Source organism: Erinaceus europaeus, chromosome 5, assembly GCF_950295315.1.
Source record: "Erinaceus europaeus chromosome 5, mEriEur2.1, whole genome shotgun sequence".
NCBI lineage: Eukaryota > Metazoa > Chordata > Mammalia > Eulipotyphla > Erinaceidae > Erinaceus > Erinaceus europaeus.
In genome coordinates this window covers 86513391-86539311 of record NC_080166.1, presented here as the reverse complement: position 1 = coordinate 86539311, position 25921 = coordinate 86513391, and the positions used below count along the sequence as shown (strand labels likewise).

The following is a 25921-nucleotide window of genomic DNA, read 5'->3' as shown; positions in this document are numbered from 1 at the left end:
TGGCGCACCTGGTTAAGCACACTTTACAATGATCAAGGACCTGGGTTCAAGCTCCTAGTCCCCACCTGCAAGGTAACTCTCTGTCTCTCTCCCTCTCTATCACCACCATTCCCCTTGATTTCTGGCTGTCTCTATCCAATAAGTAAATATAGTTCTTTTAAAAATTAAAAAGAAAGAACGAAAGAGGGTGGAGGTAGATAGCATAATGGTTATGCAAAGATACTCTCATGCGTGAGGCTCTGAAGTCCCAGGTTCAGTCCCCAGCACCACTATAAGCCAGAGCTGAGCAGTGCTCTGGTGTTTCTCACTGTGTTTTTCTCTCTCTGCATCTTTCTCAGAAATCTAAATAAATAAATAAATAAAATACTTAAAAAGAAAGAGAGAGAAAGGGAGGGGCTGGGCGGTGACACACCTGGCTAATTGCACACGTTACAGTGCTAAGGACCCAGGTTCAAGTCCCCGGGCCCCACCTGCAGGGGAAAAGCTTCATGAGTGGTCAAGCAGGGCTGCAGGTATCTCTCTGTCTCTTTTGCTCTCTATCTTCCCTTCCCTTCTCAATTTTTCTCTGTCTCTATCCAATAATAAAGAAATAAGTATATTTTATAAAGAAAGGGAGGAGAAAGAAAGGAAGGAAGAAAAAAAAAAAAAGCCAGCCATATAGGCACCAAACCCCAAGAATAATCCCAGTGGCAACACATGCATGCAGCATATATACACAGACATGCGAACAGGTGTGAGGAGAGTGTGTCAGACCCTAGACAAGCTCCACAGGCAGAGAAGGGACAAACACTTGCCCCACAGCATCCCACGCCAAGGCCAAGACTCAGGGCACTGCAGGAGCTCAGTAAATGCCAGGGTAGGGACTATCTACCCCTTTCCTTCTGCTGCTTCTTCCTCTTCTCCTTCTCCTTCTCCTCCTCCACTTCCTCATCCTCTTCCTCCTCCTCCTCCTCCTCCTTCTTTTCTTCTCCTTCCTCTTCTTTTTCTTCTTTTAACTAGAGCACTGCTCAGCTCTGGCTGATGGTGGTGCAGGGGACTGAACCTGGGACTTTGGAGCCTCAGGCATGAGAGTCTCTTTGCACCACCACTATGCTATCTATCCCTGCCCTCCTTTTCTTCTTCTGCTCCTGTTTTTCATAACACTTAATTTATTCATTCATTCATTCATTCATTTATTTATGTATGTATTAGCTAGAGACAAACTGAGAGGGAAGAGGAGATAGGGAGAAAAGGAAAGAGACACCTGTGACCCTCCTTCACCGCTCGTGAAGCTTTCCCCCTGCAGGTGGGGACTGGGGGCTTGAACTCAGGCCCTTATGCATGGTAACAGGTGTGTTCAACTAGTGTACCACTACCCAGGTCCTGGAAATAGCTCTCCTAAAAGTACTCTGTGCGCTGCTAGGAAAATAGCTCACCTGGCAGTGAACCGAGTTTTCATGCCTGAGGTTCTCAGCACTGCAAGTCAAGTCCAGGGTGGGTCTTTGCTTGTCTGTCTCTCTCTCTCTCTCTCTCTGTTTCTGTCTCAGATGACACTCTTTATTTCATATAGACTAAAGCAAAGAAATCATTTTGAAAAGGCTCTTTAGAAAAGAGAAGACAAGGGGCTGGGTAGTGGTGGTCACCTAGTAGAACAAATGTGAAACTGTGCACAAGGAGCTGGGTTCAAGCCCCCGTCCTCACCTGCAGGGGGGAAGCTATAAGTAGAAGCAATGCTGCAGGTGTCTGTCTCTCTATCTCCTCTATTTATTTATTCATGAGAAAGATAGAGAAAGAACCAGACATCACTCTGGTACATGTACTCATGCTTCAGAGTCCAATTCTTTATCCACTGTGCCACCTCCCAGACTGCAATTTCTCTCTGTTTCTATCCAATAAATAAGTAAAATATTTTGAGAGAGAGAGAGAGAGACACAGAGAGAGAGAGAGAGAGAGAGGAAGGACAGGGTTGTCTTTGGGCCACTCAGTGGCCCATTTCATTTTGGACTCCTGGCTGGTCATCTTTGTTAACTGTCCCCTGACTGTCTTGGTGTGTGTGTACAGGTGTGTGTGCATGGTAGGGCAGGGCTGAGCCCAGGGCCTCCCATGTGGCAAACAGGTGTTCTACACTAAGTCATCTTGCTCCCAGGACTAAAGGAGGAAGAGGAGATTATTTGTGGGCTAGGGGGATTTGTGGGCTGCAGAGACAGCATAGTGGTTTTGCAAAAAAAAAAAAAAGAAAAAGAAAGAAAATTCATGCCTGAGTTTCTCAGGTTCAATGCCCAGAACTATCCTCAACCAGAGCTAAGCAGTGCTCTGGTGTCTCTCCCCCCACCCCCACAAAAAAGTAAATACGAGGGGACCAGGCAGTAGAGCAGCAGGTTAAGCGCACATGGCCTGAAGTGCAAGGACCGGCATAAGGATCGAGGTTCAAGCCCCCAGCTCCCCACCTGCAGGGGAGGGTTGCTTCACAGGCAGTGAAGCAGGTCTTCAGGTGTCTGTCTTTCTCTCCCCCTCTCTGTCTTCCCCTCCTCTCTCCATTTCTCTCTGTCCTATCAACAACAGTAACTGACAACAATAATAAAAACAAAAAAACGATAAATATCAAGGGCAACAAAAGGGAAAAAAATGGCCTCCAAGAGCATCGGATTCATAGTACAGGCACTCAGCCCCAGGGATAACCCTGGAGGCAAAAAAAATTAAATATCGTGGGGGTAGATAGCATAGTAGTTATGCAAAGAGACTCTCCTGTCTGAAGCTCCACAGTTCCAGGTTCAATCCCCTGTACACTGTACATCAGAGCTCAACAGTGCTCTGGTAAAAAATTAAGTTAAAATAAAATAAAGGGAATAAAACACATTTTTAAGAAGAGCTCCCCTACTTGCAGAGCCATAGGTCCTGAAAAGGACAGGCAGACAGCAGGAGGTGGCCTTCCCACTTACTGTGGGAACAGCCTTGGCTCTTCTCTGACTGTCAGGTTCCCTGAGGTGGTGTCAGCCGCCCCAGAGGCCAGGTTGTTGCATGCTTTACATTGGGTAGTTCTCCCTCGCCGAGAGAATTAGATCAGTCAAGTTAGTTTAGCGGGCCTGCTTGGCCCGCCCCGAAGGAACCCCGCCAGAGTTCCAGAGTTACAGAGAAGTGCCAGGGTTCCTGAGTTACAGAGTGAGAGAGAGTGCTTGCGCCACCGCAAAGAGACAGCAGAGTTCTGTTTGGTGATTAGTTTGTCTTAGTTTATAAATCGTTGTTCCTGAATAAAGAAATACAGCTTCCCTGCCCAGCCGTTGTCTCCGCGTCTCTGTTACCCGCCCGTGAAGCCGTCCGAAAATTTTAACAACACCAGGTACTCACCTTTGGGCTGGGCTGATGGTCTGACTGGCCTCTTGGCACCAGGTGCTGTCCTTCTTGTCTTGCTCCTCTGTCCACTTTCCTGTCTTCTTTCTTTTTCTGCCCTTCTCCTTGCTCTCCAAGGTGAGGGTGGAATGACTCCATTCACAACAGTATCTGATTTCAGTTGTCTGCATCCAGGGTTGCTGGGAAGCTGGGAGCTCCCAGGGGGGGCTCAGCTGTGGTGGTGGTGTGGGGAGCAGGGGTAGGCAGTGAAAGCCCCCTTCTCTGGAAAGTCTGGTGGGGAGGGGGGTCCCCCAGGAACTCTGAGTGTGTTGGTCATCCTGCTGGAGGTAGAAGCAGTACAGGCCTGTCCTCTCTGCTCATGCCACCAAGTCATGATCCAGTCTGGGTACAGTGACAGCAGCAGGGACGGGTGATGCCAGGACACTCACATCCCCTACAACTGACCACTGTCAACCAGCATGAGTGCACGTGGTATGGAGGGAAGAAAGAGGAGGAGGAGGAAGATAGGGCAGAGAGAGGAAGGGAGCCCTGAGAACAGCTTCCTTTCCCCCCCAGGATCTGGCCACAAGCTGCAGTGGCAGAAGTCCCAGTGCTTGGTCCCAGAAGGGTGCTGTTTGTTTTCTTATCTTTTTAATTTATTATTGGGGAGAGAGAGAGAGAGAGAGAAATTGAGAAGGCGGTGGGAGACAAGAGAGACACCTGCTTGTAAAGCTTCCCCCCACCCTGGAGGTTAGAACCCGGCTTCTTGTGTATGGTGATGTGGGTACCCTAGTGGGTGTGCCGTCACCCTGTTCGAAATCACAGCTATTATTGAGAAAGTTAGACTGGGACAGTGGCACACTTGGCTGAGCACACATGTCACAGTGTGCAAGGACCTGGGTTCAAGTCCCTGATCTCCACCTGCAGGGGGAAAACTTCACAAGTGGTGAAGCAGGGCTGCAGGTGTCTCTCTGTGTCTCTCCTTCTCTGTCTCCCCCACCCCTCTGAATTTCTAGCTACCTCTATCTAATAAAGAAATAAAGATAATTAAAAAAGAAAGAAAGAAAGAAAGAAAGAAAGAAAGAAAGAAAGAAAGAAAGAAAGAGTCACATGGGGGTGGGCAGTGGCACACCCAATTGATGCATGTGCTACCATGCACAAGGACCCAGGTTCAAGCCCCTGGTCCCCACCTGTGGTGTTGAGGCAGGGCTGCAGGTATCTCTCTTCTTCACTCTCAATTTCTCTCTGTCTCTAACAAAAAGGGGAAGGATAAAAAAGGGGGGGGATGGCCCCTGGGAGCAGTGGATTCGTCATGCAAGCAGTAGCCACAGTGATAGCCCCCATGGCAAGCAAACAAACAGGATTTTTTTTTTTTTTTTTAACCAAAGGCACGGCTCAGCTCTGACTTTTGTTGGTGCAGAGAATTGAACCTGGGACTTTGGAACTCAGAACAAACAAACAAGCCAAAATATTGGTTCCAGGGTATGGGAGACCAAGCCTTGGAGGCATCTCAACAATGCACTGGGGTGGGGGTGGGGGACTGGAGAACTGGGACCTTGATTCAAACCCTGGCACCACATGAGAGGAGACATAGTGCCTGGGGGAAGCTTCAGTGCTGTGCTGCCTGTTTCTTCTTCTAGCGTTTGCCCTTCTTCCGTAGCCAGACAACAGCATCAGGTTGAGCCTGATGTAAAGTTTCGAGACCTCCTTTGAATCTGGAGAGGTGGCAGGCGTTGACTATGTGGGTCATAGTCTGTCTGTAGCCGCAGGGGCAGTTCGGGTCGTCTCTGGCTCCCCAGTGATGGAACATAGCGGCGCACCGGCCATGGCCTGTTCGATAGCGATTGAGGAGGGCCCAGTCATAACGTGCTAGGTCAAAGCCGGGTTGACGCTTGCAGGGGTCTGTGATGAGGTGTTTGTTCTTGACCTCAGCTGACTGCCAACTGTGCTGCCTGTGTGTTGTGCTGGAATGAATAAAGCAGCAGCCCAGGAGATAGTGAGATGACACACTCAAGAGGCCTCAGCTCTAGGGTTTGGGTGTGTCTTCATGTGTCCATCACCCTCTTACAGGGACAAGGCCGGGCTGCTGCCCTCCCACAAGCTCCTATTCTGCTTGAACCCTGGGCATCCCACATGTCACAGCTTGTAGGTGTGGAATTTTGGGGGCTGGGCTAAGCAGGAGAAAAGTCCTGGGATGGTGAATGTTAGCGAGCATAAATCAAACCACTATCCACTGTAAGGAAGCAAAGATGTTTATTGACGAATTGCAATCCGGGCCAAGATGGTGACTGGTGTTAGTCTACCAAACTCGACCCCGAACAGGGCTCAAACCATACAATTTATAGGAATTCAGACTACACTCAGGGAGGGGGAGCACATCACCTTATCAACCTACATCCAATAACAGGCTATAGCAAACACAAGATCCAGTCATTTCAAACTTAGCAAAAAGCGGGGTCCATACAAAGCAAAGCGCGGGCTATTTTCAAATATAGTAAGATCACACAACCAATAGAATTCAACCAGGCAGGGTCGCCACATCCTCCTGCCATCGGCTATGACCACCCATCCGGTAGGCAGCACACCACAAAGTCTGTTCAAAGGTCCTGATAAGGCTTGTCCCCATGTAGGGTCCTTCGAACAATGGGTGGCCTTCACTGATGAGGTCCTGATAAGGCTTGTCCTCAGGCAGGGTCCTTTGAACAATGGGTGGCCTTCACTGATTAGGTCCTGCTTATTCAAGGGGCAAGGGGCAAGGAATTTTACACCTCATACTACAAGCAACTCATACTAAAAGCACTTAACAAACAACTGCATAAAAAGGGAATTTCAAGGCTACTGCCTTTTACAGTGGCCATGGTCTGACACACCTGGCTGAGCACACACGTTGCCAGGTGCCAGGACCGGGGTGATGGGACCATGCTGCAATTGCTTGTCCTTTTCTCTTTCTCTCTCTCTCTCTCTCTTTTTGCCTCCAGGGTTATTGCTGGGGCTCCGCCTGTGAATCCACTGCTAGTGGAGGTTATTCTTCCCCTTTTGTTGCCCTTGTTGTTTTATCGTTGCTATTATTATTGTTGTTATTGCTGTCATTATTGTTGGACAGGTCAGAGAGAAATGGAGAGAAGAGGGGAAGACAGAGGAGGAGAGAAAGATAGATACCCGCAGACCTGCTTCATTGCTTGTGAAGCAACTCCCCCCTGCAGGTGGGGAGCTGGGGGCTCAAACCGGGATCCTTGCCCTTTGCACCATGTGCACTTAACCCGCTGCACCACTGCCCAGCCCCCTCTCTCCTTCTCTCTGTCTCCCCAAAACATGGTCACAAGTACTGTGGAGCCATGCAGGCCCTGAGCTCCAGCAATAACACTGGTGGCAGAAAAGAAAAATCCTCATTTGGAGACCCTGAGTGTGTCCCAAAGGACAGACCGGGTGGTGGTATTCCCCTCCCCACTGAGAGTGACCCCCCCCCAAGCCCCATACATGCCCTCCCAAAGGGTTAAGACAGTGCGGCTCAGATGTCCTCCTCTGCAAAGTGCTGGGTGGCATCTACATGAAACAGGACACCCTGCCCAGGTGGCCGGGAAAACAGTGCACCACCCTGGGTCCTGGGGTGGGTGGGAGGCTGCCCTCAGGACCTGACCTGCTCACCTGGGGAGCGTCTGTGCTGGACCCAGTGTGGGAGGCACTGAGAAACAGAGAACCTTCCAGAGTGTGACAGTTGCTGACACCCCCATCACAAACCGCCGGCTTTCATCCCCCCACCCCTCCCTCCAAAGAAGTAGCTTATTCTCAGGCTTAATTAGGCCAGGAAGTACCCTGGGGGGGGGGGGAACTTCTCGGCAGCCCCATCTCCTGAGTTTGGAGCTGGAGCTGGAGCTAGAACTGGCGCTAGAGGCTGGGAGATGGCTCTCTCTCTTCCTTTCTCTCTCTCTCTCTCTCTCTCTCTCTCTCTCTCTCTCTCTCTCTCTCTTCCTCTCCCTCCTTCTCCTCTCCCCCCCTCCATCTCTCTCCCTCTCCCTCCCTCCTTCTGCCCCACCTCTGTCTCTCTCTGAACAGCTGCTGGCAGAGAGGCTGGCACATGTGCCCCAGCCCTCAGGGAGTCCCTGCTGTGCTTGTTTACCAGAACAGTGGGATCCTGCGCCTGGGGTGCCCCCACCTCCTCCCTCTGAACCTCGCCCTGCCCCCACTCTTTCCCTGCGCCAGAATGCCTCCCCCCAAACCTCTGAGCCCAGCTCTGGACCACACACCTACCTTTTCCAGCCAGGCTATGGCCTACCCTCTGGACTCTTGTGGGGCCAGGTCTCTCTCCCCAAAAAAGGATGGCATCGGGGCCCTTCTGTGGCTGCATCGCTGTGTGGGCACCATGGTTTCTGGAGGTTTCTGTGGCAGTGGAGCACAGGGGAGCAGGGTCTAAATGAATGTCTAGTTGTGCTGTGAGTCCCTCACCGGCCAAACAGTGAAAGCAAGTCCTGCTTCCCAGGCAGCCCCCAGGCAAGCTCCACCAGCAAGTCACTCTGCACAGGGACGTGTGTGTTTGTGCATGTGTGATGTGTTTGCATCTTTGTGCTTGTCTCTGTGTGTGTGTTTCTGTGTATAAGTCTGTCTGAGTCTGTATGTCTGCGTGTCTGTGCATGGTTGAGTGTGTATGTTTTTGTGAGTCTCTGTGTATTTTTGTCTGTGTATATGACTGTGAATCTGTATGTCTCTCTCTCTCTTTTAAAGAACTTATTTGTTTATTCATGAGAAAGATAGGAGGAGACAGAGAGAGAGAAAGAACCAGACATCAGCAGATATGTACTGCTGGGGATTGAATTTGGGATTTCATGCTTGAGAATCCAATGTTTTATCCACTCCCTGACCACTGTATGTCTCTCTTTTTAAAATATATTTTCATTATTTTTATTTAGTTATTGGATAGAGGCAGAAATTGAGAGGTGAAGGGGTGATAGAGAAGGAAAGAGACAGAGAGATGCCTGCAACACTGCTTCACCACTTGTGAAGCTTCCCCCCTGCAGGTGGGGACCAGGGATTTGAACCTGGGTCCTTGCACATTGTAATGTGTGCTCAATCAAGTGCGCCACCACCTGGCCCTCCAGTCTGTATGTCTGTGCATTTTTTGTGTATGTGTGTGCCTGTATTTTTAAGTGTGTGAGTATGTCCTGAGTCTCTTGTGTGTGTCTGTGCGTATGTGAGTATGTGATCCAGAGTGGATCAGCTCTAGTCCCATGCAGGAAAGGAACAGCTGTGGAGGTGGGTCTCCCGATGCCTGTATCTTGTCTTCCTACATAGCAGGAGCTGCAGCCAGCCGCGCCCTTCCCCCCCCACTCCTGCTCTGCTGTAGGGGTCACAGTCCGCTAGGGCTGTCCCCACTGGCCAGGTACCCGAGGAAGGGCAGAGGCTGCACCTGAGTTTGAGCTGTGAAACCCTCTACTTTGCCAGCCTCTACTTGTACCTGCCATAAACAGGCAAAGAAAACAAACCGTGGGGAGTCGGGCAGTAGCGCAGCAGGTCAAGCACAGGTGGCACAAAGCGCAAGGACCAGCTCAAGGATCCCGGTTGGAGCCCCCGGCTCCCCACCTGCAGGGGAGTCGCTTCACAGGCGGTGAAGCAGGTCTGCAGGTGTCTGTCTTTCTCTCCCCCTCTCTGTCTTCCTCTCCTCTCTCCATTTCTCTCTGTCCTATTCAACAACAATGGCAACAATAATAACTACAACAATAAAACAACAATGGCAACAAAGTGAATAAATAAATAAATAAATATTTAAAAAGAAATAGAAAAGAAAACAAACCATGGGGCTGGGAGAATAGCTTTGCTATGTGTGCAACCCAGGTTCAAGAGCAGCCCTCACCACACTAGAGGGAGCTTCAGGGCTCTTTCTCTCTGCCTCTGTCTAGAACTGGAAAAGAGAGAGAGAGAGAGAGAGACAGGGAGAAGGAGAGAGAGACATTGACATTCACATTCCAGGGAGCTAGAAAGTTGGGAACACAAGCCCAGTGCTGCCCCAGGAGGCCGTATGGCCACCACCCTGATGGTGAGTGAGTCCCTAAGGCCACAGTAGGAGGACCAGGCAGGTGCACCCATGGCTGCTGGGAGTCCAGCCAGAGGCTCTGTAGAAAAAGAGGCTGTAACGTTTGACTGGAAACATGGGGTGTTGTCATTTTCGCCGGGCTAGCTTCATGGGCGGGTAACAGACGACCAGAAACACACGGCTGAGCTGAGAACGCAGTTTAATCTTTATTCACGAGCAAGCAAACAGTCCAACACCTAATCACCACACCATCTGTCCTGCATCTTTCTCTTCAGGCGGCAGAGAGGAACTCAGGAAGTACGTAGGATAGGGGGCGGGGAGAAGAGAGAAGCCTGAAACTAGCAAAGGCTAAACCAAATCTCCCAGAGGTGGGGGGTGGGGGGAGTGAGACCAAACCAATGTAACAGAAAAGACCATGTAAATAGATCACAATGTCAAGCAATGTAACAGAAGCAGAACTAGAAGCATACCAACAGGGTGCAGCAAATCAGAAGCCCCAGAAAAAAAAGTAATGAAGTGGCTAGTCCAGGCACCCAGGAATCAATCCCCCACCCTCCCTCTGTCTCTCACCATCTGGCAGTACTGCCTCTTGGCTGCTACCTTTCTCCATTTTAGGAGCACCCCACCGCTCCCCCTGTGCCCCACAGGAGACATCACCTTCCACGAGGCCAGCTGAGGGGCTCACATCTTTCACTGTGGCTGCCAACCAGGTTCTGGGGGAGCCTGGCAGAAACACCCCCCAAGCATCCCCCCTCCAAAGCAGCATGAAAACACTAGATGCTCCCTCCAGGAGGTCATCCCCAGAGGAAAGGGGGCAGATTCACCCTGGGAGCCACACCTCTCCTCTGTCTCCTGGCTCCTTCAACTTGTCCGCTGTGACCCTCCCTCTTGCCTTTGGCTCCCAAGCCCAGTTGCAGTCTGGGGCATGGGCTGCCACCCCAGATACGTGTGTGTGTGTGTGTGTGTGTGTGTGTGTGTGTGTGTGTGTGTGTGTGTGTGGTCAAGGGAACTGAGTCAGCCTTGCCTCAGGTGACCATGGGCCTCAGTCCTCACCTGTTGACCTCCGGAGCAAACAAGGAGCTTGGTGCCAGCTTCTTCCTGGCAGCCCCGTCCACTCAGCACTTTGTTTCACAAGCTAGCTGGGTTTGCTTGGGGCAGTCAGGAAATGTTGGGCGTGTGTGTGTGTTTGTGTGTGTGTGTGTGTGTGTGTGTGTGTGTGTGTGTGTGTGTGTGTGTGTGGTCAAGGGAACTGAGTCAGCCTTGCCTCAGGTGACCGTGGGCCTCAGTCCTCACCTGTTGACCTCCGGAGCAAACAAGGAGCTTGGTGCCAGCTTCTTCCTGGCAGCCCCGTCCACTCAGCACTCTGTTTCACAAGCTAGCTGGGTTTGCTTGGGGCAGTCTGGAAATGTTGGGCGTGTGTGTGTGTGTGTGTGTGTGTGTGTGTGTGTGTGTGTGCGCGCGCGCGCGTGCACGTGCACGTGCCCACACGCATGCAATCCTCTCAGGGTAGGAGGCAGTGGGCAGAGGGACATTCAGAGGTGGCAAGCGCAAAAGGAAACACGATGGCAGTGTGGCCTGAAAGGTGGAGCAGTGGATAAAAGCCTTGGATTCTGGGGCCCGGCAGCGGCGCACCTGGTTAAGCACTCACATTACATAGTGCAAGGACCCAGGTTCAAGTACAGGGTTCCTACCTGCAGGGAGAAAGCTTCATGAGTGGTGAAGCAGTGTTGCAGGTCTCTGTGTGTGTGTCTCTCTCTCTTTCTCCCTCTCCCCCTCCCCTCTCCTTCCCCTCCCTCTCCCTTCTCCTCTGTCCCTCTCCTTCTCTTTCCCTCTCCCTCTCTCTTTCTCTCTCCCTTTGCCTCCAGGGTTGTCACTGAGGCTTAGTGCTGGTACTACAAATCCACTGCTCCTGGAGGCTATTTTTTTTTCCATTTTTAATGGATAGAACAGAGATAAATTGAGAAAGGAGGGGAGACAGAGAGGGAGAGAGAAAGAGAGACACCAGCAGACCTGCTTTGCTGCTTGTGAAGCTTCCACCCTGCAGGTGGAGAGCTGGGGACTGGACCCAGATCCTTGTGCTGGTCTTTGTGCTTAACACTATGTTCACTTAACCAGGTGTGCAACTGCCCAGCCCCCTTCTCTCTCCCTCTCTATCTCCTCCTTCCCTCTCAATTTCTGTCTCTAGCCAATAATAAACAAATAAATATAACTATTATTAAAAAGTCCTTGGACTTTCAAACCTGAGCTCCTGGGTTCAATCCCCAGCATTAAATGTGCTACAGAGGCACTCTGCACCCCCCCAAATAAATGAATAAACATTTTTAATAGATGCTTTTGGGGCTGAGTGGTGATGTACTTGGCTGAGTGCACACATTACAGTGCACAAGGGCCTGGATTCAAGCCCCTAGTCCCCACCTGCAGGGGGAAAGCTTCATGAACAATGAAGCAGTTGCTGTTGGTCTCTCTTTCTCCCTCTTATCTATCTATCTATCTATCTTTCTTTCTTTCTTTCTATTTTTTAAATTTTTATTTGTTAATGACAGAGATAAAAGGAGAGAGGGAAAAAGAACCAGAGAATTGTCCTGGTACATGTGCTGCCAGAGATTGAACTCTGGACCTCATGTGTGAGAGGCCAGTGCTTTCTCCACGGCCCCACTTGCCAGGCCATTCCAGCCTTCATTTCTTTTTCTCTGGCTGTAGATCAGACTCCATATTGGTGGGTTTTCTAGAAACCTCCAGCATGGTTAAGTGAAGTCCTCCCACTGCCCCCATGCTGCTGTTTTATTTCTCTTTCCCTGAGATCTTAGCATCTCTGGACTCCCTGCCCCAGGCCCAGGCTCCGCACCCAGTGGTGACCTCTTGGCCTGGGGGGGAGGGTGAGTCACTGTGGTGGGGCTCCCTTGACACCCTTCACTCAGACCAGTTTGAACACCCCTTCTCAGGCCTGAGCTGGCCTTCCTCCACACCAGCCCTCCCCTTTCCTCAGGCCCTGAGTCATCTCCTCAAGCCTGCTTTCTCTCCCTCTCCTGCCAGGAAGGCTGCCTTCCGTGAGCACATCTGGGCTAATTCCTCCCTGAAGTCTCCACTCTCCTCACTGTTTGCCCCTCCCCTCCTCCAGGCCTTTGGTCTCCACCCTCTGTCTCCCTCCACCTACCCCAGGCTCCTAGTCCCACAGCTTCTCCTCTGGCCCAGGGCTGTGGAAAACCAAAAAGAAGGGCAACAGCATTGGAAAGAGTCCGCTCCCAGCAGACAGTGCACCATAACGGCCTCTCCGTTGCAGCCTGGACCCCAGCTTCACAGAGGCCTGACACAACATCCAGGTGTGGTGTGTGACAACCTCACCAGCCTCTCTGCCTGCTGCTCTCTTCCGCCCCCCACCCCACTCCACACTGCCCCATCACTCATGGGTATTGGGCACCCAGCCTCACAGAGCTGCAGGTGAAGCAAGTGCACCAGACCCCAGGAAGCACTCAGCACAGGGCTGACTTAGCACTCGGCCAGCCTCTGCCAGTCCATGGCCCTTTTCCCTTTTTTCTTCTTTTTTTGCCTCCAGGGTTGTTGCTGGGCTTGGTGCCAGCACTAGAATCCACTGCTCCTGGGAGTTGGGCAGTAGCACAGCGAGTCAAACACACATGGCACAAAGCGCAAGGACTGGCATAAGGATCCCGGTTCAAGCCCCAGCTCCCTACCTGCAGGGGAGTCGCTTCACAGACGGTGAAGCAGGTCTACAGGTGTCTATATTTCTGTCCCCCTCTCTGTCTTCCCCTCCTCTCTCCATTTCTCTCTGTCCTATCCAACAACGATGACATCAATAATAACTACAGCAACAATAAAAGGGCAACAAAAGGAAAAATAAATATTAAAAAAAAATTTTAAAAAGCACTTAAAAAATAAAAAAGAATCCACTGCTCCTGGTGGCCATTTTTCCTTCCTTCCTCCTTTGCTTGCTTCCTTCCTTTCTTTCTTTCTTTCTTTCTTTCTTTCTTTCTTTCTTTCTTTCTTTTTGTTAGATAGGACAGAGAGAATTGAGAGGGGGAGATAGAGAGGGGGATAGAAAGATAGACACCTGCAGATCTGCTTCACAGCTTGTGAAGCAACTCCCCTGCAGGTGGGGAGCCGGGGACTCATACAAGGTTCCTTGCGCAAGTCCTTGCACTTCACACCATGTCTATTAACCCAGTGCACTACTGCTCGGTCGCCCACTCTCCTCCAAAAAAAATATTTCCCCCTTTATTGGGGGATTAATGTTTATAGTTGACAATACATACATATATAAATACATAAATAGTTTGTACATGTATAACATTTCTCAGTTTTCCACATAACAATACAACTCCCACTCGGTCCTCTGCCATCATGTTCCAGGACTTGTACTCTCCCCCACACCTACCCCAGAGTCTTTTACTCTGGTGCGATACACCACCAAAAAAGTTTTTTCTTAATATTTATTTATTCCTTTTTGTTGCCCTTGTTGTTTTATTGTTGTAGTTATTATTGTTGTTGTTATTGATGTTACTGATGTCATCATTGTTGGATAGGACAGAGAGATATGGAGTAGGAGGGGAAGACAGAGAGGGGGAGAGAAAGATAGACACCTGTAGGCCTGCTTCACCACTTGTGAAGTGACTCCCCTGCAGGTGGGGAGCCGGGGGCTTCAACAGGGATCCTTATGCTGGTCCTTGTGCTTTGTGCCACCTGCACTTAACCCACTGAGCTACCACCCAACTCCCCTTCCAAATTTATTTACTTATTTATTTTCCCTATGTTGCCCTTGCTGTTTTATTATTGTAGTTGTTGTTGTTATTGATGTCATCGTTGTTGAATAGGACAGAGAGAAATGGAAAGAGGACGGGAAGACAGAGAGGGAGAGAGAAAGATAGACACCTGCTTCACCGCCTGTGAAGCGACTCCCCTGCAGGTGAAGCGGAGGGGCTGGAACTGGGATCCTTACACTGGTCCTTGCATTTCACCACATGCACTTAACCGGCTGTGCTACTACCTGACTCCCCCCCCCCCCCAGAATACTTTTATATGGCCACGGGGAGCAGTGGATTTGTAATGCTGACACCAAACTACAGCCATAACACAAGCAGCTATAGAAAGGAAGAAAGGGAGAAAGAAAGAGAGGAAGAAAAAGAGGAAGGAAGAAAGAGGAAGTGAAGGAGGGAGGGAGGAAGGAAGGAAGGGAGGAACAGAGAGATATAGAGGGCCTGGTGGTGGCATACCTAGTTGAGTACATGTGTTGCAGTGCACCAATGCTCATGTCCAGCAGAGAAGCGATTACAGGAGCCAGACCTTCCATCTTCTGCTCCCCATAAAAAATTTGGGGCCATACTCCTAGAGGGGTAAAGAATAGGAAAGCTTTGGTGGGGGCAGTGGTAGTGCACCAAGTTAAGTGCACATGGTAGCGCAAGGACCCCGGTTCGAGCCTCCAGCTTCCCACCTCCAGGGGGAAGCTTCACAAGTGGTGAAGCAAGTCTGCAGGTGTCTATCTTCCTCTCCGCCTCTCTATCTTACCCATCCCTCTCAATTTCTCTCTGTCCTATCTGATAAAATGGTGAAAAAATGTCCTCCAGGAGCAGTGGATTCATAATGCAGGCACTAAGCCCCAACAATAACCCTGGACACACACACACACACACACACACACACACACACACGGAAAGCTTTCAATGGAGGGGATGGGACACACACCTCTGGTGGTCAGGACTTTGTAGAATCATACTTCTGTTATCTTACAGAAGTTGAAATCAAGAGGTAAGAGGAAATAGAGAGGGAGAGAGACAGAGAGACATCTGCAGCCCTGCTTCACCACTCACAAAGGTTCCAGATGCTACCATGATGCCAACTGGACTTCCCTGGGCAGTCAACCCCACCAATGTGTCCTGGAACCCTGCTTCCCCAGAGCTCTGCCCCACTAGGGAAAGAGAAATGTTAGGACTATGTGTAAGCTTGCTAGAGCTTAGGGAGAACTCCCCATCCTTGGATGAAGGTCTGAGAAGATACCCTCTTGGTTAGTCTCTCTCAACCGAGGTGAGCAAAAGGGGAGAAACTCAGACTTAGTTCTTTCCTTCTTAACTCTCAGGCCCACAGAAACCCCAATACTTCTCCCCATTAACTGCAGGCCACATGACCACTTATGCAAAGTTCACAGAGGAGAACACACCTTATCACACATTCCTAGCAGTGCCCTTTGATGTCCTCAATTTGCATCCAACCTTGCTTATCTTCTCTCTATCTTGCCTTAACTGGTTCAACCCCTCTCCTCCCCTCAAAAGCCTTTGGGTAATTAAATACCTGCATCAGGAGACTAATTATCTTGACCTTTGTGTATCTGCATCAGCTCTTGTCATACCAGCCCCCTACCATAGGGGCAAGCCAACCTTTAAGAGACCTGTAATTTCTGACAAATTTGAATAATGTTATTTATTTGGCTTTCTACTTAAACCTTGCCCACCTGCTAATAAACGAGATCTGAGATCTGAGCACGCTGCAGGTCTCCCCAGTGTCTTTTACTTCGTGTCTTCCCCTGTCGCGAGCAAGAAAGAACAGGTCCATTACCTTTCCCCTAGAGATCACCCCGTCAGAGACCCCAACAGAGAAAGACAGGCTGGGAGTATGGATTGACCTGTCAATGCCCATGTTCAGCAGGAAATCAATTACAGAAGCCAAACCTTCCATCTTCTGCACCCCATAATGACCCTTGGTCCATGCTCCCAGAGGGATAAAGAATAGGAAAGGAAAGTATTGCACCAAAGTAAAAGACTCTGGGGTGGGTGGGGAGGGGGAGAATACAGGTCCAAGAAGGATGACGGAGGACCTAGTGGGGGTTGTATTGTTATATGGAAAACTGGCAAATGTTATGCATGTAGAAACTACTATATTTACTGTCGAATGTAAAACATTAATTCCCCCAAAAAGAAATTTAAAAAAAAAGTATAGCAAAGTGTGTTCCAGGAGGTGGCGCAGTGGATAAAGTACTAGATTCTCAACCATGAAGTCCTGAGTTCAATCCCCAGCAGCACATGTACTGTTGGGCTAGCGTCACGCGTGGGAGAGAGATGACCCAGGAACTAAGGTCGTGACAGCAAAGCAATAGAAAATCTTTATTCATCCAAACTCCCCAGAGTCAGGCGGTAGTACACCTGGTTAAGCCACGTGGCGCAAACCGCAATGGCCTGCATCAGCCTTTCGGTCTGCACACCGCCCTCCTCCTGGTCAGGACACGGAAGAGATAAGACAGAAAGGAAAGTGGCTTGACAACACCAAACATTGTTAGGAAAGGGGCAAAGAAACATGGAAGGGGCTAGAAAGGTAGGAACTTCCTTAGCAACTGTTCTGAGGGTTTTAACTGGTAGGATTAATAATAATACCCTGGAGGCAGACAGGGCCTTGAGGGTAGAAAGAAGATAGATCAAAGGAATGGAATGGGTGGGGATCTTTCAGGCAAAACAATGATTATGTAGATGTCCTCTCAAGTCAAGCCCTACCAATCTCAACCATATCCTCAACAATTTCCCAACAATGTACCAGAGTGATGTCTGGTTCTTTCTCTGCCTATCTTTATCATAAATAAATAAATTCTTTTTTAAAAAATAGGAAAGCTTAGGGAGGTTAGGTGGTAGTGCAGTGGGTTAAGTGTACATGGCACAAAGCATAAACAATAGGAAAGCTATCAGGGGAGGGGATGTTTTGGTGTTCAGAGGATTCCCGCCCCAGGAATTCGCTTTCAGGAAAAGAAGCATGGTGGTATTTGTGTGTTTGACTTTTAATCTATTTATTTATTATTGGATAAAGGCAGAGAGAAATTGAGGAGGAAGAGGAGATAAAGAGACAGAGAGACACCTGCAGCCCTGTTTCACCACTCACGAACCTTCTCCCCTGCAGGTGGGGACCAGAGGCTTGAACCTGGGTCCTTGTGTGGGTCCTTGTGCTTAGTACTATGTGTGCTTAACCCGGTGTGCCATCACCTAAATCCCCTGATAGAGGGTTTTTTTTTTTTAAAGATTTTCTTTATTTTTTAAATATTTTTATTCATTTATTATTGAATAAAGACAGAATCTGAGAGGGGAGGGGAAGATAGATAGAGAGAGAGAGAGATAACTGCAGCCCTGCTTCACCACTTGTGAAGCTTCTCCCCTGCAGGTGGGGACCAGGGGCTTGAACCTGGGTCCTTTCGCACTGTAATGCCAGTGCTTAACACCAGGTGCGCCATCACCTGGCCCCTTGGCTGTTTTTTGTTTGTTTGTTTGTTTGTTTGTTTGTTTTTGCTGGGGGTGGTAGTTTAAAATTCATGGCCTGTGACTTATTCTGTAACATACATGCAGGTAGGAGAAGTTCAAAGCATTGGGCCTAATAACACCTGTGATTAAACTTAAAAGGGTGAGACTGCAGGTCCTTAGGAAAAACCTATATGGCATACCACACAGGACCCAGGACATGACACCAAAGTCATGTGGAAGAGGGGACTGATGCAGAGGAAACAGACACCGTCTAAAGAGATCTGTGCACACCTGTGTTTGCAGAAGCCCTGTTTGTGACAGCCCCAACTTGGAGCAACTCACATGCCCACCGACAGATGGATGATTGGTAAAAAGCTGTGTTCTGGGGGGCAGGCAGTAGCATAGCAGGTTAAGGCACATGGTGAGAAGTACTAGGACCTGCCTAAGATTTGATCCTGGTTTGAGCCCCTGGTTTCCCACCTGCAAGGGTATTGCTTCACAAGCGGTGAATCAGGTTTGCTGGTGTCTGTCTTTCTCTCATCATCTCTGTCTTCTTGATTTCTTTCTGTCCTAACCAACAACAATAATAGCAATAACAACTATAACAACAGAGTGGAAAAATGGCCTCCAGGAGCAGTGGATTTGTAGCGCAGGCACTGAGCTCCAGTGATAACCCTGGAGACAAAAAAAAAAAAAGTTGTGTTCTGCATACACAGTGAAATACTACTGAGCTATTAAAAATGATTATGTCAGGAGTCTGGTGGTAGCGCAGTGGATTAAGCACACGTGGTGAGAAGTGCAAGGACCTGTGTAAGGATCCTGGTTCCAGCCCGCGGATCCCCACCTGCAGGGGAGTCGCTTCACAGGCGGTGAAGCAGGTGTGCAGGTGTCTATCTTTCTCTCCTCCTCTCTGTCTTCCCCTCCTCTCTCCATTTCTCTCTGTCCTATCCAACAACAATGACATCAATAACAACATCAATAATAACTACAATAATAAAACAACAACAACAACAAGGGCAACAAAAGGGAAAATAAATAAATATAAAAAAAGAAAAGGGGGAGTATTGAGGCTGGGTAATGGCACACCTAGTTGTGCACATGTTATAATGCACAAGGACACAGGTTTGAGCCCCTGGTCCCTACCTAAAGCTTTGTGAGTGGTGAAGCAGTGCTGCAGGTGTCTCTCTGTCCCTCCCTCTCTATCACCACCTTCCCTTTCAATTTCCGGCTGTCTCTGTCTCTACCCAATAAATAAGTACAGATAATACCAAAAAGAAAGAAAGAGGGGAAGAAAGAAAGGAAGAAAAGAAGGGAGGAAGGAAGGAAGGAAGGAAGGGAGGAAGGAAGGGAGGGAGGGAGAGAGGGAGGGGAGAGTATTTTGTACAGCTTTACAGAATTAGGGTTTTTGGGTGTACTTGGCTTACCAGAATCACAGGCTAAAATCCCAACCCCTGGGTCTGGCGTTAGGAGGAGGGAGCTTGGAGAGGTATCATTAGATCACAAGGATGCAGCCCTCACAAATGGGATTAGTACCCTTCACATGAACGGAGACCAGCAGCAATTGCTCATCTCCTGCCAAGTGAGAACAGGTGAGGAGACAGCTACCTGAGAGTCAGGACAAGTACTCAGTCTGCAGCACCTTGCTCCTGGACTTGCCAGCTCAGCAACAGGAGGAGTAAAGCTCCCCCATTTCTGAGCCACTGAATCTGTGATGTTTGCGGGGAACGACACCTGCAGGCCCGGGCTGACATGGCTTCAAAGTGAGAAGCTGGAGCGTAAGGTGGAGCTTCTGAGTCTTAGTCTCCGCCGTGAAGAAGGTGAGCTGGCTTCTGCTTCTAGCTTTTGATCATCCTCTTGGAACCGGTTAATTGCTTGCTTGCTTTTTCTTTTTTCTTTCCCTGTGCTTGTTCAGATAACAGCCCAGTAGCAACTCCAAAGGCCAAATGTCTAGAAGAGACACAAAGTGACATTTCATCTTCTGAAGGCCTCTACTTCTGATGAATCAATCTTGGTCCCTGAGCTACTGGGGCCTGTTATTAAGGATCACAAGCTTTAATTGGGCCTACAGACACTTTGTCCGCGTCTTGCTGTAGCTTTGTTGGCACTGCCCCAAAGTTTCCATCAGGAAGGGAAGGGGTGTCGGTATGCTCAGAGGGTGTGAGTCTTTCCTGCAAACACTCCAACGTGTAAGGAAAGAAAAAGAAAATGCTAAGACTGAGAAGTGTCTATGTCGGTGGGGGCTTTTGTTTATCTGTACTGTGAGCTGTTTGCTTGTTTGCTTGTTTTCAGATCAAAACAAAGAGGCAGACAGAATGTGTAGGAGCCCACAGCAGAGAAACTTCCTGCAGTGAGGAGAGGGCTGAGCTCAAAGCTGGGTCATGAACATGGCAGAGCAGCTTAGAGCACTGTCCAAGTGAGCTAGGGTTGTTTCCATTTTTATTGTTTTAAATCTTTTTATTTATTTATTTATTATTGGATAGAATCAGAGAAATTGAGAAGGGAGGAGAAGATAGAGAGGGAGAGACTCAGATGCACCTATAGTCCTGCTTCACCACAACAATGACCATAAACAGCAAGGGCAACAAAAGGGGGGAAAAACGAGTACTACTTTAATATAAGCACAGCCTGATATCAAACTTGGGACCTTACACTTCTGAGTTCTTGGCTCTGTCACTGAGCCACCTCACCAGTGCTTTATTTATCTGTTTGTTAATTTAGCAATATGAGAAAGACAAGGAGAGAGAGAGAGAGAGAGAGAGAGAGAGAGAGAGAGAGAGAGAACCTCATAAATACTGTGTATTTCACCAAACTAAAGTGTTCTGGGATGGGGGTGGGGTGCACTGTCAGCTGTTTGTGTTTGCTTGCTTGATTTCAGATCAAAAGAGAGGTAGACAGAATGTGTAAGAGCCCATAGCAGAGAAGCTTCCTTCAGTGACATCACACCAATACATGTGCTGCCTGGGGTTGAACTCAGGACCTCAGGCTTGAGAGTCCAGTGCTTTATCCATTGTGCCGCCTCCCAGATCACTACCCTTAGTTTTCTCTATGACAATTAAACCCCTTCTAGTTCCTCCTCTGCCATCACGTTCCAGGACCTGAACCCTGAACCCCACCATGGAGTCTTCTCCTTTGGTACAATATGCCACTGTTTGTACTTTATCCCCCCTTTCCATTCTTTCTTCTATTTTTCCTCTTTATTTTTATTTTTATTTTATTATTTTTTTAACCAGAGCATTGATCAGCTCTAGCTTATGCTGGTACTGGGGATTAAACCTGCGACTTCAGAGTCTCAGGCGTGAGAGTGTCTTTGCATCACCATTCTGGTATCTTCCCCTGCCCCCTTTTCTAGTTTGGACACCACTAGGTGGATTGCTGAGGCTCTGTGCCAGCACTAGGAAGCCAGGGTGGCCCGTGGCTTCCCTACCCCCTCCCCAACACCCTCTCATTTTTTCTTTCTTTCTGATTTGAAAGTCCACTGAGAAATTGAGAGGAAGGGGTGAGATAGAGACATGGAGAGAAAGTGAGACTCATGCAGACCGGCCTCACCTCTCCTCCCTCTGCAGGTGGGGAACGAGGTCCAACCCTGGCCCTTGTGCACAGACGTCTGGGAACTCCAGTGGGTTCCTTACAGCCCAGCAGCCCAGCGCAGCTGCTCAAATTACTTATTTCCTGCAAGGGGGTTGGAGCAGTGCAGGAGACAGAAGAGGACTGACTCGTGGCACAGACACAGTGGGAGCAAAGGCAGAGCTCCAGGGCCCTTCAGTCTCTGTGGACACCCCACCATGCCAGGGAACCTAGCACCTCGGCTTCACAAGCCTGGTGGTCTGCTCAGTGAACCCTGTCTCCTGCCTCTTTGTATTTCCTAGGTAGCAAGCTTCCAAGAACAGATCCTGGGAACAGACTGCAAACACACTGCCCAAAGCCAACAACTAGTCCAGATCAAAGGGCAGTGCAGTGGGAGCAAGGCCCAGTAGGGCGCTGCTGTGTTATATTGCCACCTTGTGGACACACAGCAGAATGCACCTTATGGGAGACTAGAGCCAACCAAAGGGCTCCTGTATTTCTCCCAAAATTGTCTTTGTTTCTTTTCCTGACACAGAACCAGGGAGAAAAGCAGACAGAGAAACACCAGAGCACTGTCAGCTCAAGATAATGGTGGTGTCAGGGATTGAAACTGGGTTCTTGAAGCCACAGGCATGAAAGTCTTCGGCAGAACTCCTAAGCTCCTAAGCACAAGGCCTTATTTTATATATTTTATTGTATTGTTATATTTTAGCTATGGAGAGAGAAAGAGAGAGAGAGAGAGAGAGAGAGAGAGAGAGAATGGTGCTAGCTAATAAGCTGTCTCCCAGCCCAAGGACTTAATTTAAAATATTTTTCTTTGCTTTTAAAATATCTTTAGTAATGATAAGTAAAAAAGACAGAAAGATGATAATTACTAGGCAGTCACTTCTGCCCAAGCTCTCTTTATTTACTTAATATTTTATCACATTGTATTTATGGTTATATTTAGTGATGAGAGCTAGAGATACAGAAAAATACAGAGAGAGGGAGATGGGCAGGGGTAGATATCATAATGCTGATGCAAAGAGACTCTCCTACCTGAAGCTCTTAATTTCCTGCAACACCATGACTCAGGACTGAGCAAAGCTCTGGTGAAATTAATTAATTAAATCAATAAATAAAAATAAAAAATAAATATACATAAATAAATGTGTGTGTGTGTGTGTGTGTGTGTATCAGAGAGTGAGAGCAGAGCACTGCTCAGCTCAGACTTAAGCTGGAGAGCTGGACATTCAGCCTGAAGCCTTGAAACCTCAGGTATGAAAGCCTTGGACATAACCATTAAGCTATCTGCCTGGCCCCCAAGGGCTTCTTTCAACAGGAGCCCACAGACTGTTGATTCAGGCCCAGAATGGAGCAGCCTGCCATATGACTCAATGCAGGACAGTGATGCTTAAACCTGAGAGCCCTAGTTCCATTTCCTGCCCTTCCCAGGCCCATCTGCTGTGATCTGCCCCCCTCTTGACTTACTTGGCTAAATACACAAACCTGTTTTCCCCTTGTAGAAAAAAAAGAGTGACTTCTTGTGCAGCATGGCAAATGCAAACTCTCCAGCTCCCTGGACAAAGAGGAGACCTTGACACAAGTCCCCTTGTACTGCCCAAAACTCTGTTCCTGCTGTACGGATTTTCCATTTTCCTAGCACTGAGCAATCTCCAAGCCAACATGATTTCCATCTCTCTCTGATTTTCTTTCAAAATGGCATCAAATTAGGATGTAACATTTTCAAGATGTTATTTATTACCTATCACACACCAACAGGGGGAGAGAGAGAGACATAGAGACAGACAGAGAGAGAGGGAGAAATTCTTGCTCAGACCAATGTCAGAGGAACTCAGACCTCACCATTTAAGGCCCTGTGCACTGACACACCTCCTGGGACACCAGAGACCTTTGTATCAACGTGAGGGGGCGCTGCTCAGAGCTTCCTGGGTCAACAGCCCCAAAGGAATGAACCCCCATGAAGGATTCCTGCTAGTGTGACCTCCACCCTGACCCCAGGCACTGTGCACAGCCTGGAAACTCTGACACACTCTCTGCTTGCTAGCCCAATGACAAGCACCAGCCTAGTCTTTTCTTTCATTCTACCAGTTCAATTCCCAGCAGGACCTGTGAGGGTTCCTGCATATGTGCTTTACTCCTCCTTTTTTTTTTTTTTTTTTTTTATCTATTCCATTATCTCTTCTTGTTTGTACTATTTTTTAAATTATTACCCATTGCCCTTTTACTGTCTTTTTTGTCAAATATTATTCTAATTTTTTTATTGGGGCATTAATGGCTTAGAGTTGACAGCAAAATATAACAGTCTGTATATATCTCAGTTTTCTTTTTTTAACATTTAATTTTGTATTTATATTTATTATGATTATTATTTACAAGAGCACTGATCAGCTCTGGTTTCTAGTGGTGTGGGGCATTGAACCTAGGACTTTGGACCCACAGGCATATGGGTCTGTTTGCATATCCATTATGCTATCTACTCCCAACCTCAGTTTTCTATATAACAAACTCCTTCTAGGTCCTCCTCTGTCATCACATTCTAGGACTTGAACCTTGAACCCCACCCTGGAGTCTTCTTTGGTACACTATGCCATTGTTTGTACTTTATTTCCCCTTTCCATTCTTTCTTCTATTTTTCCTTTTTTTTTTTTTTAACTAGAGCACTGATCAGCTCTGGCTTATGCTGGTGCTGGGGATTAAACCTGGTACTTCAGAGGCTCAGACATGAGATTGTCTTTGCATCACCATTTTGGTATCTGTCTCCACCCCCTTTTCTAGTTTGGATAGCACTAGGTTGATTGCTGAGGCTCTGTGCCAGCACTAGGAAGCCAGGCTTGCTTGTGGCTTCCCATCCCCTCTCCAACACCCTCCCATTTGTTGTTTAACTCTGAGTTCAAAGTCCACTGAGAAATTGAGAGGGAGGGGTAAGATAGAGATGTGGAGAGAAAGTTAGACCCATCCAGACCTGCCTCACCTCTCCTCCCTCTGCAAGTTGAGAATGGGGTTCCGCAAGGGCCTTTGGGTCCAGAAAAATAGAAGACGTTTACTCTCTTGGAAGATTCAATGGGAAATATTTAGGTTGCAGAACTGAATGAATGTATGTCACTAATGCCAAAACATCGACACAAAAGGATATACTTCTAAGTGTTTATCTGCCGATATACTTAGGTGTCTGCAAAAAGATGTGAGTACCAGAATGCTTTTAAAGTCATTGTAACAGAAAATTGTAAAAAGCAAGTCGTGTGATAGTCTGTGGGGTTAGGCAAATGGTCCTACATCCATATGTTGAAATTACATAGTGATTTGTAAAAATAAGACAACTTTAAATATTAGTGAAAAACATTCTCCTTGACATATTTTATGTGGAAAAAAATCAAGTTTGTTTTTTTCTTTTGCCTCCAGGGTTATTGCTGGGGCTCAGTACCTGTACTACGAATGCACTGCTCCTGGCGGCCACTTTTTCCACTTTATTGGCTAGGACAGAGAGAAATTACATACATATAATATGTTTCTGATCAGATGGAATATATACTTTTTCTTTTTTTAAAATTGTCTTTATTTATTGGCTAGAAACATCCAGAAATTGATGAAATTGATAGGAATGGGGGATAGAGGAGAGAGACAGAGAGACACCTGCAGCCTTGCTTCACCACTCTTGAAGCTTTCCTCCTGTACGTGGGGACCAGGGGCTTGAACCTGGGTCCTTGTGCACTGTAATGTGTGCACTCAACCAGGTGTTCCATCCCCCAGGCCCACAAATATATTTTTTAAGATTTTATTTTAATGAGAGGGATATATAGAGAGATCAGAGCACTGTTCAGCTCTGTTTTATGGTGGTGCGGGGTGGCGGGGAGGGGGATTGAATTTAGGATTTTGAAGCCTCAGGAAGGAAAGTCATTTTGCATAACCATTATGCTATCTCCTCTACTCCCATATACAGTTTTGTTTTGTTTTGTTTTGTTTTACCTCCAGGGTTATCACTGGGGCACAGTGATAAACTACAAATCCACTGCTCCTGGAGGCCATGTTTCCCATTTCTGTTGCCCTTGTTGTTGTTGTCCTCATTGCTGTTGTTGTTGTTGTTGGACAGGACAGAGGGAAATCTAGAGAGGAGGGGAAGACAGAGAGAGGGAGAGAAAGCTAAACACCTGCAGACCTGCTTCATTGCTCGCTAAGTGACCCATCCCTTGCAAGTGGGGATCCTTATGCCCATGCTTGTGCTTTGCACCATGTGCGCTTAACCTGCTGCGCTACTGCACAGCCCCCAACAAATCTTTTAAAAATATTTATTTATTTATTTTTATTATCATCATTATTTTTTACCACAGCACTGCTAAGTTCTGGTTTCTGGTGTTTCAGGCATTGAACATGGCACTTCTGAGCCTCAAGCATGAGAGTGTCTTTGCATCACCATTTGTTATCTACCCCTGCCCCCTTTTCTAGTTTGGTTACCACTAGGTGGATTGCTGAGGCTCTGTGCCAGCACTAGGAAGCCAGGGATGCTGATGGCTCACCCCCTCCCACCACCTAACAACCTCCCATTTGTTATTTCTCTCTGACTTTAAAGTTCAATGAGAAATTGAGAGGAAGGGGTGAGATAGAGACATGGAGAGAAAGAGAGACTCCCACAGACCTGCCTTAACTCTCCTCCCCATACAGGTGGGGAACGAACAGGGCTCCAACCCTGGTCCTTGTGCACAGAAGTCTGGGAATTCCAGCAGGTTCCTCACCACCCAGCAACCCCGCACAGGTGCTCAAATAATTTTTCCCCCGGAAGGGGGTTGGAGCAGTGCAGGAGACAGAT

General features: G+C 48.2%; 1 protein-coding gene across 2 annotated transcripts in view; it reads right to left on the bottom strand.

Moving 5' to 3' along the window:
- The window catches only part of ADA2 (adenosine deaminase 2), a 47229-nt gene extending 37087 nt beyond the window's left edge, over nt 1–10142 (bottom strand). Inside the window, exons 1-2 of one of the 2 annotated variants that reach the window (XM_060191466.1) lie at nt 9984–10142; nt 7580–7744 (exon numbers count right to left, since the gene is read on the bottom strand). The gene's annotated coding sequence lies outside the window, so the exon portion shown is untranslated. Of the gene's footprint in view, nt 1–3324; nt 3423–7579; nt 7745–9983 lie in introns of those variants that run through there. The other variant, XM_060191467.1, reaches the window with a different exon arrangement.
- Between the last annotated feature and the right edge of the window lie 15779 nt (nt 10143–25921).